The 13672-nt window shown below is 42.8% G+C and overlaps 1 protein-coding gene across 3 annotated transcripts in view; it reads right to left on the bottom strand.

Annotated features, from left to right (window-relative positions):
• NSD2 (nuclear receptor binding SET domain protein 2) overlaps nucleotides 1-13103 on the bottom strand; it is a 74280-nt gene extending 61177 nt beyond the window's left edge. For all 3 annotated transcript variants that reach the window (XR_004356557.1, XM_032685061.1, XM_032685063.1), the window contains exon 1: nucleotides 12972-13103. The gene's annotated coding sequence lies outside the window, so the exon portion shown is untranslated. The remainder of the gene's footprint in view (nucleotides 1-12971) is intronic.
• Between the last annotated feature and the right edge of the window lie 569 nt (nucleotides 13104-13672).

Genomic DNA, 13672 nt, shown 5'->3' with positions numbered 1-13672 from the left:
CAACTTGCATATTTGCTACATCTACAAGAGGAGCAGTAATGTATAAATGCTCATACCTGAGCATTGCCCTTGCCTGGCAGAGCTTCTTAAGGATATCAAGCCTGAATTCAAAGCAATTGGCAAGCATGAAACCTTTTCATTTACAAAGAAGACGCAGGAAAATAAAAAAACCCAAAAACTAAAAATCATAACTCCATCACTCCTTAGCAAATGCTCCCCTCTCCATAACATACCTAAGGTACCTACAAGATAAAAGGATATCTCTCCACACAAGCTATATAGACTCATGTGAGAGATGAAAACCATTCTCCCTCCAGGGACAAACAGCAGGCTGAAACGTTGGCATTAAACAAGAGCAAGTATTCCTGAACTCCAAGTGAATCTGCAAGAGGAAAGTTTCTAATCTTTCTTTAGTCAGACCAAGTCTGAATTACTAATAAAATCTCTTAAGAAATGAGTGGAAACCAGCCAACTATACTAACCTTTCTAAAGAGGAATCAGAGGTAGAAGAAAACTCAAAACTTCACCAGAACAGAACAAAGAACTCACTAACCCAAACAAGAACTCATGTCCTTTCACAAGATCTTCTCTGCAAGCACAGACATGAGACAAACTCTCAAACCAAATAATGATATGACAATGCTTCAGGCTGTGATTCAGCAGATTTAACTGAAATCGTATTTATTTTAAGAAGCAACTGATGACGAATTCTGTAACTCTCTAGGCCAAAGGCAAACCCGCTAGGGAGCACGTCACACTTACGGTTACGGAGATGAGAGCAAAATTCCTTTAAAAAAAACCCCAAAACACCGAATTGTCACAAAATCTACTCCCTTCCTCCAGATTCTTAACAGAGCAAACCAGGGATTTGATTTGGGCATCTAAATTCTGAATTTCCTCTGATGTGAACCAGCAGCTTTGTGCGGCCGCAGCGCCCTCCAGTGGGTGCCGGACGCAGCCGCCGCCTCCCCCGGATTCCCGGTGGCTCATCCCGGCTGCTCCCAGAGCACCAGCACCAAACACGCCTCCTGGGCATCCCCGAAAAACGTTTTATAATATGGCTCCATTAAGTGCTTATCAGGGTCTGGATTTCTGGATCGAGACATCTGCATTTTGTAACTCTTTGTTTTGATTCGTAATTTACTAGTGTTTGTTTTGTCCTCCGTAATAGCAACTCTTACTCTCATCACTTCTTTAAGCTACAAAGCCATCCAGCTTGAGGCACATCATGACAACTCAAAAAAGCAATAAATAATCTAATTCGACTGTGTTACTGGTGCACTCAATCTCAAAACACTGGACGAATTAGAAGTGATAGCTTTAAGAGTTTCAAAACATAAAAATCATCATAGAGTCACACAATCACTTAGGTTGGAAGGGACTTTCCCAGATGATCTATTCCAACCCCTTGCTTAAGCCAGGCCCAATACAGATCAAACTGCTCAAGGCCTTGTCTGGACAACAAGCAGTAGATAACTAAGTGAAAAGATACTGCTTAAAGAAATCAAGTTATTCTCTTTCTAGCTAATAAACCTAAAGGGACTCATTCCATATCACAAAAAAATGAAGACCAATAAAGCCATGCAGTGAAAGACCCTGAACTTTTAGGAGTTATCTTGATTTTCCTAAAACATCAGAAGATACACAGCATGTAGATTTTAGAATTTCGGTGAGTGAAGGTTCAGTTAATGATTCTCACTAATACAGGTCACTAAAACCAGCTGAAAGCACTGAAAAAGACTCCTCAAATTGTTGGAGCCTAGAGAGGTGACAAACCCAGGAGTAAAACTGGTAAAAGGAAGTTAAGGTACCCAGGACAACGGTAAATGGGAAAATAAAGACAAAGACAGGAATTTGAGACAGTAAGATTATCAGAACCAGCAGATATAGATTACAGAATATGAAAAATAGACATGTTCGTACAAAGATTTAATGGAACCACATGAGAAGAGGCTTAAAGTAAGAGGCAGAATAATGGGCAAAGATAATAGATGTGAGTACCTGTAAGCAAATATAATCCCACTGGGGAGATGAGACATGTAGAGAGCAATGTGCAGGTTAGTCACCATGTCTAGGACAACCAGTGGATGGAAATTGTTCATATGCATCAGTCCTCCTTGCAAAAAATAAGCTACACTGTGGGGTCCGGTTCAATGGAAGAAGTTAGCAAATCTACACATGAGAATAACAAAGGGTTTCAAGAAAGAAGATCAAAATTTAAGCCAGTTACATTTTGCACCACCTTTGCTATATAAAAATTCATGGTAACACCATAAGGAAGGAAAAGCACGAGACTCTTTGTGAGAAGAGGACGACAGAGCAGAAAAGAATGGGCAAGGAGAAAATAATCAGCAGCAGATAACCAAGCAGTGTTGCTGTGAGTCTGGAATTAATGCAAGGAGATCTAAAAGACAGGACATGAAAGAATGAAGTGAGACAGATCACGGACAGGATCTGGTTGATCCAAGTTGTACGAGTAAGGTCCTGAAGCAGCTGAGCATGTGATTAAATCTGGTAGTTAAATTTAAGTGCACTCATGCTGGAGCACTGTATCACATAGAAGCAAAAGCAATCCCTTATCTTTTCCTAGATGACTCTGTATCTATTGAAAAGGAAACTGGGGGGAGGGCAGGGAAGGGAAGGGGACAAAAGCACCACAAGCTAGTAGCAGCTAATGAGCTTAAACCAGTATCGTCCCATATTGAATGTCTGGTGACCCAACAAGTGCCATTTTCACTAACAAAGAGGAAAAAACATGATAGCCAAGGAGTCTGCTGAATAAACATGATATTTTGGCTTGTGAACAAATAGCTTTCAGTATGCCAAAGAAGATCTGACTTATCAGAGAAAGGCCTCCAGATATTTTATTCAATGACAACTGGACAATCCTTGCAACAGCTTTGTACACATTTTCATATGAAAAGAACAGGTTCTATACAAGGCAAATTATTTTGCAGGCATTTTGAATAATGTTATTAATTACTTGAAAGTTCATCATCTGACAGGAGTCATGAGCCAAATACAGTTACTCTGCATGTCAGATTCCTCCTTCACTGTCATTTCTGTGACATTTATTAGTCATTTCTTCCACATCTGCTGTAATTTCAGAGATGCTTTTCTTCTGTGTCAGAAATAATGGAGTAGTCCACTCCTTCCAATTCTGCCAAAGGGAGTGAACAGAGTAAGTAACCAACAACAAGGATCTCTATTAAATATCACTTTTGTTTTCTCTAAGGGCTTTCTTACTAAGGTGAATTACTTGGAGCAGGCACAGTGAGGGGGAGAAGAGGGGGAAGATGACACACTTCAATACAAATTCACAGTAAGAGAACTTTATCTACAAAAGCTATTTTTATTACCTACAAATCAGGCTTTCAGCTGGCACTGAAAAAGCTAATAGATGGCTGTTGCCTTTTTCTGTTAAGTCTGCTCCATTCTCTCATCAATTTTAAGACAAAAGGTTATTCCTAATTTCAGATCAGAATGAGACAAAATACTTAAAGAGATTAATAAGGTTACAACACATTCTTGTTAATACATTTGAGATCTTGAGTATGCTTACTCACATTATCTGGTATAATACCCCTGAAATATCAAATAGGAGTAGAGAAATATTTACTATCATGCAGTACACTGAAACTGTTATTCACTATACTAAAACAAGAAAAGATTACTACAGGATCTAAACAGAATTTAATTTCAGAAGAAAACACGTAACTGAAAATTGCATTGCAAGTCTGCCAAAAATTGCTACAAACCAGTTCTATCCAGAAGATTCAAAAGCATTATCTCTCATGAATAAAACCTTAACTGTAGTAGTTGACAGAGAATTGAAAATAATTAAACCAAACCTTTCTAAAAATTCACCACTAGTCTTCAGAAAGGAAAAAAAAAAAGAGGAAACCTTAGTCCAAAGGAGGCAATTTTTAATGTAAAAGCACCTGAAGCAAAGACTTCATTAGTCCTGCAGTAGATATACAATGATTTCAATTAATCAGTCAGCTGGCAAGGCTGACTTACAAAATATTTTTAAATGGGTATATGAAAATTTGCTTACACTTATGGTACACAATAATGTTAGACAGAGATGCACTATACATTTGCACAAAAAGATCAAGCACATTTTGAAAATTGTGTGAATAAACTTAAGAGTGCTTACAGTTGCACTTACCACCCAATAGTTTTTTGGGGGGAAAAGGAAAAGTATCAATTGTTTTTGTCTTTTTTTTCTGCTAATGGATAAAATTTTAGAACTTTAATATTAAGAGTCCATTTTCATCAACCAAAGTAAGTATTTACTGTCTTCTTATGAAGGCAACAGGTAATACCAACTTGTACACTTAAGAACTGTAGAATGGTAATTTCTTCCCCTTAAATGCCACTTGCTACTGCACAAAGCAAGCTTACAAAATGGATGGACTTGACTTTTTGTTCTTTCTCAGGAAAAGCTTTTGCAAGCAACCCTTGATGACGAGGACAAGGCTAGAAGATTCTGTAAGAGGACTCCTCCCCATGAACTCCTTTTCTCCAAAATCATAAGAAATATTCTTTTTTCCACTGCAGCAGAAATTTAATTTTGTCAGTTCCACTCCTGCTGCTGGAGGTGGGTGGAGAAGTGATGAGACAGATTTGAGTAAAATCAAATTCTTCTAAGATGTTGTATTTCTATCTGAAAAGATAATAGATACTACCATGGTGGGACCAGAGGTTTAACAGAAAAGAATTGCTTCTCCTCTGCAGATAAACAGGGAAGAATACTGGTGTCTAAAATGGTAGGAATTAGTGGATTTACCACCAGTATCTAATAAACACTAAAAGGCAGCCCCCAACAATTGCTTAACAAATGGTTAAAAGTAAAAATGTTACGTTTTCAAATGCAACCCTTAGACCTTTGTGTGTCCTGGAGAGCTCCAAATGGTTCAGCTGTAGGGACTGGTCCCTCCCTAACAAAACAGGACTCAATACAGCCAGTCTAGGTCTTTGCTCACCAGTGAAATGATGTCTCTCTCTGTCTCTCAGGTGGGCCAGAGTTGTGCCCCTGGCTTCTATGCAGTTTGGAAACAAAGAACCAAGTAAAATCCCAAACAGCTCAGCACTTAAGTGAAGATTTCCTTATTTACACTGCTTTTTGACCTGGTCCAAGCCTACTTTAATTTCCCATACCTTCTTAAATCCCACTGCTTTTTCTTTTCAGCATCCTACCTTCACTCCTTGCACCACACCTTCAGGACCTGGATCCTCTGGCTTACATAAGACTCCCTGCAGCAGATAACACACTGCAGTCTGGTTCCTGTTCACTGTGGCCAGTGATTCTGCCCTTATTCCCATGTGTAGTCATGACAGCACAGCCACTGCCTGAAGATTCACAGAGACAATCATGGAAATTTCTGATCATACAAATTCTGAGAAGGGAAGATCAAATCTGGGATGACACCACAAAATGTTAAAAGTAATGAATCAAACGGTAGTGTTAACAAGATGTTATCTGCTACACCACTACAGAAATCAACAACATTGCCCAGATCTGACCAGACAGCAACTAACTTTAATCCAGAGGCTACAATCATTTTGCCCAGACCCTGACAGCTCTGCTATCTTTGTCTATCACAGCACTAAAACCTGTTCATCCAAGTGGGTGAATATAAATGCCAGAAGCACATTTGGTGCACTGGAATCACTGTAAAAGGTGGTGTTGTGACACTGGTGACATGTGAGGCCTTGCCCATAGTATGAAGGCCCAGCTGCCTGTATACAGAGGTGGGCACCACAATCTTTACCACAGGGCAGCGTTCAGCCATGTCTTCTGTTGTTTATAGAAACAGCAGCACATTGCACTGATAATGCAGCCAGGTAAGGTGTACAAATAGATGAGTTCTTTCATCCAGTATATGCAACCTCACATCCCATGGTACTAAGTAAAGAAGTGGAGGGTAAAGTTCAGAGGTAATTAATAGACTCCACAGAATTTTACTTACAGATGTGCACTGTTCACCAAAAACTGTACATATCCGTATCTGAACAACTTCACTGAACATAAATGTACTAAATCTGGTCTACTTTATGCAGACCAAACCCATTTACATTCAACTACATTAATAATTCTATCAATCTATTACCTTGAAGCAAAACACACACACACAGAACTGGCAGATGTATGCCAGGAACACTCAAACAAGGCCCAAGATTTTGAACATTAAACACTCTTCGAACAAATCCAAATACTTGCCATGAAGTGGCCTTTCTGGGTCTGACTTTACTTGAAGTATTTCCCTGTGCTGGGGCTTTACTATGCTCTTGCCAAAATGCATTACCACCATTCTCATGGTTCTTAATTCCTTTTTGCTACATCTACATCAAAAATCTCTGAGGTAAAAGGCCTGGAATTTGGGTTTTACATTTCTCTAGATATAGTATAGCTTACTCATCTAGCTTGGAGACAGAAAGATAAAATATTTTCCTAACAAACCAATTCCCTCTTGCCTACTTTACAAAACTTCTGTGTTGACAGGTTTGCAACAGGTATCTCTTACCATTTTTTCCTGTCCTTTCAGCACAGCACTAGCTTTGCGGGTTACTTCGCTGTCTTATCAAATTTAGTTCTTTAGACAAATTCTGTTGTACATACCTCTCATGGGAAAATCTAAATAGTTCTGACTGTAGAAATAAGTCATGTTAAGCAATTGTAGTTGTTGTCCTTACTTGCAGTTCCTGAAGACTCAACTATCACTACCATTTTGAGCTAAGCATTCACCTCAGGAATAGATGTCGTACATGCACTTTCTGCTACACATTTTAAGCCCACAACTTGATTTTTGCACTAGTGCTGAGTTTCAGTGACATTCCACATCTAATCCCAGCATTTGTTTCCAGTTTGTTCAGGAGTGCTACTATAAACCAGATTATGATGGTCTGCATTTTGTACCCACAGAAAAATCACAACATTAATTTCATTCTGAAGTATCTGATTGAAAGTTGTCAGCAATTACTCCATATAGTGAAATGATCCATATTCATATCTTTCATCCTACACTGCACTACAAGGTTCACACTTTGGCTTAAATCCCTCTGTCTTTATTATCAGACTAGAATCTAGGTATTCTTTACTACAGAGATAACTCCTCAATTTAGACATTTCTGAGTGCCAGTGCAGTCAGGATCTTTGCTCCAATGGCATCCCACCAAGGCTGGCAAGTTCCACAATTGACTTATCTGATACATGATCTTGGGAACCTCAGCTCCACAGACTAACCCATGCCACAGTAGGAACATTTACACTTCAACTTATTAGAATGAATAAATGCATGAAATGGGTCCCAAACACCATCACAGAAGGCTGCATTACTGCAGATTCTTTCTATTTTATTCTTTTATCAGTAGCTTTTCAAAATATTTCAAATGATGTTTGAATCACATCTCTAATGAGATCTTCCCTAACCTCAGCCCTCTTTCTTGAAAATATTTTTGTCACATAGTACCTCATCATCTGCTCCTTGGCGTATCTCTTATTTACTAAGACAGAACTCACAAGATCAGGACAACATGTTTTTGACTGTGGCAGAGAAGATGTGGAATTCTGATCTTAGCCCTCAAGGCCAAATACGTTTAAAGAGGATTTGTACACTCTGAGATCAGCTCAGCTGGTTAGGGCATGGTGCTAATAATGCCAAAGTTGTATGTTCAATCCCCATACAGGCCACTCACTTAAGAGCTGGACTCGATGATCCCTTCCAACTCAGAATATTCTGTGATTCTGTATGAAACACAGGGGTATTTATGTGTTTAAGCACAGATGTGAGATGCTATTATTTTAGTATTTTGTATAAGGCACAGGCCAAAGAGGTTTCACAAAGACAGTTAAATAGCCATCTCTGTCAGCCAACAGAACAAGACATCCTTGTGCTTCTCCAGAGAGACACACAGAAAACTGACAGTATCCTTCAGACAGCAGAAGAAAAATGTTAAAGGTTCTATGAATGTCAAGTTCAACAGCACATCATGCTACAGTTTTTCAGTCACTTGCCACCTATGTATCATTACCCCAAATACGAACATAAAATAGCTCCAATACCAAAGTTCAAAAGAAGATCAAATTGCTCTCTTGCACTAAGATAAAAATAGGACAAGTTAAATGGATGGGGACAAAACTAGAAACTGAGCCATCACCTCTTGAGCAACCCTTGCAATTTAACACATGCTTTAAGTCACTTGTATATTTGATTAGTTTTGAAGTATGTTAAACACAAGAACCTAGATCAGTGGTGCCACAGGGCAAAGTCATTTTGCCCAACATATGAATACTGTGAAGTACACATAGGCTAATACTTCGCTCTTCTAAGTCTAACTTGATTGCTGTGAAATGTTCAAAAATATTTTCCAACATCTACTTTCCACATCTAGCTCATCACACCACTCTCCTATCAGAACAACTTCCATACAATGGTATTAATTCTTAACATTAGCAAGAAGGATAGCAGAAACCTTGCTTTTGGTTCAACCACGATTCACAGGTATTTATTGCACATAAAATGTATTTTAAAATATTCAGTTCATGGTATGATCTATTGTATGCCTTGGACAGAAGCAGCGTTTTGACTGTACCAGAGAATCAATGGATTCAGTTACCTGTTAGGAAAGTAATGTGTGATGGATTAGCCATTAACCTATCATCACCATACACAAGGTACTAGTATATATGATCTGTTCTCCAGAAATCTTGTGTATTTTTGTAGTTTACTATTCAACCAGAAGGACAATAGAATAGAGTAAGGTCTACCTTTTCCTTCTAACACATTCCGAAAGCTTCTCTTTCAGCTGACGCTAGAAAATATAAAATATCTGTTACAGATGTCACCAAACTTCATAAAAACATTAAAAGTAACACCTGGTGTATCACTTTAGTAATTTCTGTCAGTGCAAAATGAAAGGAAAAAGGTAAATACATTTATATAGCTATCTTAGTACCTCCAATGACTGCAGGTCATAGAGAAGCTAATTTGAATGTGCAAGGAAAGGAGAACTTAGGTAGTTTCTCACTTTTCCTTCAAAAATCTCAGAACCGAAACTTTACAAGTAACCATTAACTGTATAAAATAGCTGACCAACCCATTCAACCAGCTACATAAATTTACAGCCAGCAGGGTGACTACTGGCATGTGAACAAGGTTCTCCTTACCCACCCCCTTTCTCCCAAATCCTCCACAATTAAGCACCACAGGAAATTTAGACTCCCCTGCCAAGATCTGATGAGAAATTATTTTCTCTCTCCACTTTACCACCTGACTGCTTATCCTGGTGCCATATTCCATCTCTGCCTCACATTTACACCAACAAGATTCCAGAATATCCTCGGTGAAGACATTTCTCAAAGCTACATCCTAACTTGAAAGCAATGTTCCCTAGAAATGTGGGACTTACTGATTCACTTAGATCCACTTGAGACGGGGCTCTGAGCAACCTGGTCTAGCGCAAGGTGTCCCTGTACACAGCAGGGGAGTTGGAACTAGGATGATCTTTGAGGTCCCTTCCAACCCAAACCATTCTGTGAGTCAATGATCTCCATGATTCCTTCATCCAAAGGCAAGATTTGAGAATTATACCAGATCTATTGTATCTACTCAACCGTGAGGCCATTTCATTCGCCTTTGCAGAAAAGTAATGAAAGAGCTCAAACGCTATAGCCACAAACATAGTATTAAAGCACGCAGTCATCATTATCTACTGCATTATTATTAGTTCCACCCGAGCATTTCTTTATTGATGCCTGATTACTGACTGTTGGGGAATTATGTTTTTTCAGCAATACCATTTAGTGGATGCTTCTCACTGTGCAGCACAGTGCTCTTGAGGAGAAGTAAAAATTTTTTTCCCAGAAAAGCCCAGGCCCTTTACCTTGCTCTATGCAGAAAATACTTGCAATTTTCATGCATCAAACCATCTTCTATGCTTAAAACCTAAGAGAAGTCTTGCAGTTATGTAAGCAGGAATGACCAGATGTGACTGAAATGCTGCGAGAATTCTGCTGTATCTTCTCCTCATCATACGCTACATCCTCGATGCAGGAATGTGACCAGAGCAGGTGAACCTTTATGCACACACGGATGGAGTCCCAAGGCTTTGATCGGCCACAAGGAAATACAGACATTTATCAGGCTGGAGAAACAAGACCTCGCTCGGGAAACGTCCTGATACCAGTGGAACAAAAAGCAGGCTCAGTGCAAAAGTGAGAGGTGAAAGGGCCACAAACAATAGGGCACTGAAAAATAATCCCTTCATGCCATTCCTTTGCTATTTTATTGCTGCAATGTTTTGGACACGAACTCACATATATTCGTATATATATATACATGTGAAGATGCAGAAACATGTACATACGTATATTCATTTCACCATCCAAATATCAGAAAGCCACCCCCCCCATCAACCATTTTTGCTTCCAGTCTAAACCCAAGTGGGGTTGTTTTTGCTCTAATATGCAGTCTATTGCATGCAGGCAGTAATTAAAATGCAGTAGTCTCCCCTGCAAAACCACCACTGGCTTCAGAAAAGGCATGAAGCCCTACAGACAGTAAAGTACATTTTTTTTTTATTCTTACTAGCCATTTGTTGGATTCATATTGAACTAAAAAGAAATATATTTCACATTTATTTTCCATTTTCTAAACTACTTTAAATATATACCCTTTAAGTATAATGACCTAGTTTCTTCTGACGTTTTCAAATAATATTTGATAAATTAGTAGGTTTTACTGTAATTTTAATATCTGGATTTTTCCAAGCATGTATGAGGGTGGATAGTCCAGTAACCTTCACAACAACTAGCCATAGAGCCTCCAGGAATATTCGGAGTATTTATATTCACATACTGAAAAAAACTGTCAGATTTTCTGATGGCTGCATCCTAGACAAAAATCCTGATATGTTTTAATATATGAGGTATTGATGCTTACTAAAGCAACCAAAAATTGCACATACTCTAAGTACTGAGCCCTGAGAAGCCCTGCAAAACAGTGGTTTAATTCAATGATTACATCTAACAGTCAAATAATACCACACTGTGAAACTGAGGAGTTTATTAAGGTTGATATGCTGCATTTCCCGAGTGAAATTCCCACAGCAAACAAGCAAATAACAGCTTCAGCAATAAATTTACAAAGATTCTACTAACACACAAAACATTTTGGTAAAGAACCAATTTATTCTTGCAGCTGAAGCCACACATTCCATGTGTAAGGATTTTTAGCAAGCATATATATGTCTGCTCTAAGTCACCAGCAAGGACTCTTTGCAAAATCTATTACAAACTTCACTGCCACCCTACAGTGTTTACAGTTATCTTCCTTGGATATATGAAAAGGCTAAAAGCCAAACGTATCTTCCCTTTTCTTTTTTTTAAACAGGCCTCTTTAGCTTACTCAGTGTGGGCAGCACTAGCTCCCAAATTTAACAATCAGTATAAATCCACTTTAAAGCAAATGCCAATAAGAAACTATTCACACACACGAAATACATGGGCAATGACTGATACCAGCCTCTTGCTTGCTTAATGTCTGTTAGCAAGAAGCCCATTTTCTCTGAAATCTGTTTAAATATGGTGTTTACCATCTCCCTACCCTTAATAGTGTTTACTCCCCGTTTCAGCCGACATATTTAAAAAAAAAAAAAAAGCCAAAACCAAAAAGCAAGTATAAATATGTTCAAGAAGTATGGCAAATTCCCTTCTCCACCCCCAGAGCGGTAAAGCCACAGCAGATGAGCTGTAACTATGGCCTTGGGAATACAAGTTCCCCAGGCTCTTTTACCACACAAATATCAAATCCAAGTTACAAGAGCCCTACCCTCCTATATAGTTAATGAAGATTGAGCCAACGAGCCCGCACGACTTCACAGGAATGTTTCCTTCCCGTTTTCCTAACAAGGCTCTCCTCCCATACCGGTCCAGGATGGACTGCAGAAGGGTGTAAGTGGAAGGATCATCACACCACTGTTTAGTGGAGGAATAAATCAAACATGGCTTCCCCCTCCATACATTTCCAGAGTTACATTCACTCCTGCTGCCGTACAATCCCAGTCCTACCCGGCGGGAAGGGGCAGGAGCAGCCTCCACCTCCCCACACTCTCACCGCCACGGGGGGGACATTTGCAGCCTCCACACCCCTTAAGGAGGCGGTTTAAAGCCTGGGGAGGCTTTTTTTTTTTTTTTTATCCCTTCCCATTGGTCGTGTCCCCCCCCCTCCGGTTTTCTTTCTGACTTGCACTGATTGATCCCCCATTCCCCGGGGGAGGGAGGTGGGACGGGTGGCCACCTCTCCCTTACCCCTTTATGCTGCCCCCGACCTCCCGCAGCGCCGAGGAGGAGGAGGAGGCGGGCAGGGGGGGAAAAGGATGAAGCTGCAACAGCCGGGACTCCTGCTCGGCATCGCTCCTTTCCGCTCCTCCGCCACCCAGGAGTCAGGGCCCAGCCAGCGGCACAAATCCTGCGGCAGCCTCGGGGGGGGGTGAGGGGCGGTCAGGGGGACCCGCGGCCCCGCAGCGAGGGCCAGGTAACGGGGGGGAGGAGGGGGGAGCGAACAAAAAACCCTCCTCCGGGGCACGGGGAGACGGGAGCCGCGGGCTGCCCGGGCGATGCAGACGGTAAGTTTGAGGGGAGCGCAGCCCCGGCGGAGGGGGAGTCCCCGGACCGGGGCGAGCTGGGGGGGGCGCGGGTGCCCCGCCACGGGACCCCCAGTCCCCCACGCTGCCTCTGCAGCGCTCCGCCGGGCACGGCCCGCGGTCCCAGCCCAGGAGGGCGCTCCCGGTGCCCGCGGCGAGGCGCGGGGCCGGGCGGCAGCATCCCCGCGGGCGGGCGAGCCTCCCCGCCGCCGCTCCCGCCTCCCGCCCGGGGCCTGCGGGAACGTGCCCCGGGTGCCTCCTCCCTTCCCGCGGGGAGGGGGGGGGGTGCGGGGAGAGCCAGCCGCGCTCCCGGCCCTACCGACCTGTGCCCTAGCGCATCCTTCCCCGCGGGGAGCCGGGCGAGGCGGCGGCGGTGTCTCGGTGCCGGGGGAGCGGCGGGAGCCGAGGCGACACAGCGGCAGCGGCAGCGGCGGCGGCGGCTCCGGCGGGTCCTGCGCGGCGGCCCCGCCCCCTCCTCCGGCCAGAACCAGCGCGAAAAATCCGCGCCGCTGATTGGCCGCCGCCGCCGCGCGGCCCCCGGAGCGGCCGTTTCAAATCCCCCCGCGCGGAGCCGCCCGCACGCGCCGCCCGCGGGAGCGGCGCCCGCCCCGCGTGGGGCCGGGAGCGGGGCCGGGAGCGGGGCCGGGAGCGGGGCCGGGAGCGGGGCCGGGAGCGGGGCCGCCCCGGGACAGACAGCAGAGGGGCAGCCCATGGGGCTCGGGGGAGAGCCTGGCTCGCCGCCCCCAGGTGGGGCGAGAGCTCACCCGAGGGCCCGCCCACCGCCGGGGTGGAAAACGCTTGTTTTTTTTTTTTTTTTAAATATCTTTATGTCGCTGTTGTTGTTGTTTATCTCCCGGTGGGATGCCGGGCCCGGGTGGAAATGCCCTCCTCGCCGCTGGCCTCAGCCACCGTGCACGTGCGCTCTCTGTAAACCCCTGATTTAAGCCAAATGTTTTGACTTTCCGTACAACTGCACACAATTTGGGGGCTGTCGGGTGGTTGTAAGAGCCCAAGTGCGTCTGGC

The sequence above is a fragment of the Chiroxiphia lanceolata genome, chromosome 4, assembly GCF_009829145.1.
Source record: "Chiroxiphia lanceolata isolate bChiLan1 chromosome 4, bChiLan1.pri, whole genome shotgun sequence".
In the NCBI taxonomy this organism is placed as follows: domain Eukaryota; kingdom Metazoa; phylum Chordata; class Aves; order Passeriformes; family Pipridae; genus Chiroxiphia; species Chiroxiphia lanceolata.
The sequence above is the reverse complement of the archived record's forward strand: the minus strand, read 5'-3'. Positions and strand labels throughout refer to the sequence as shown.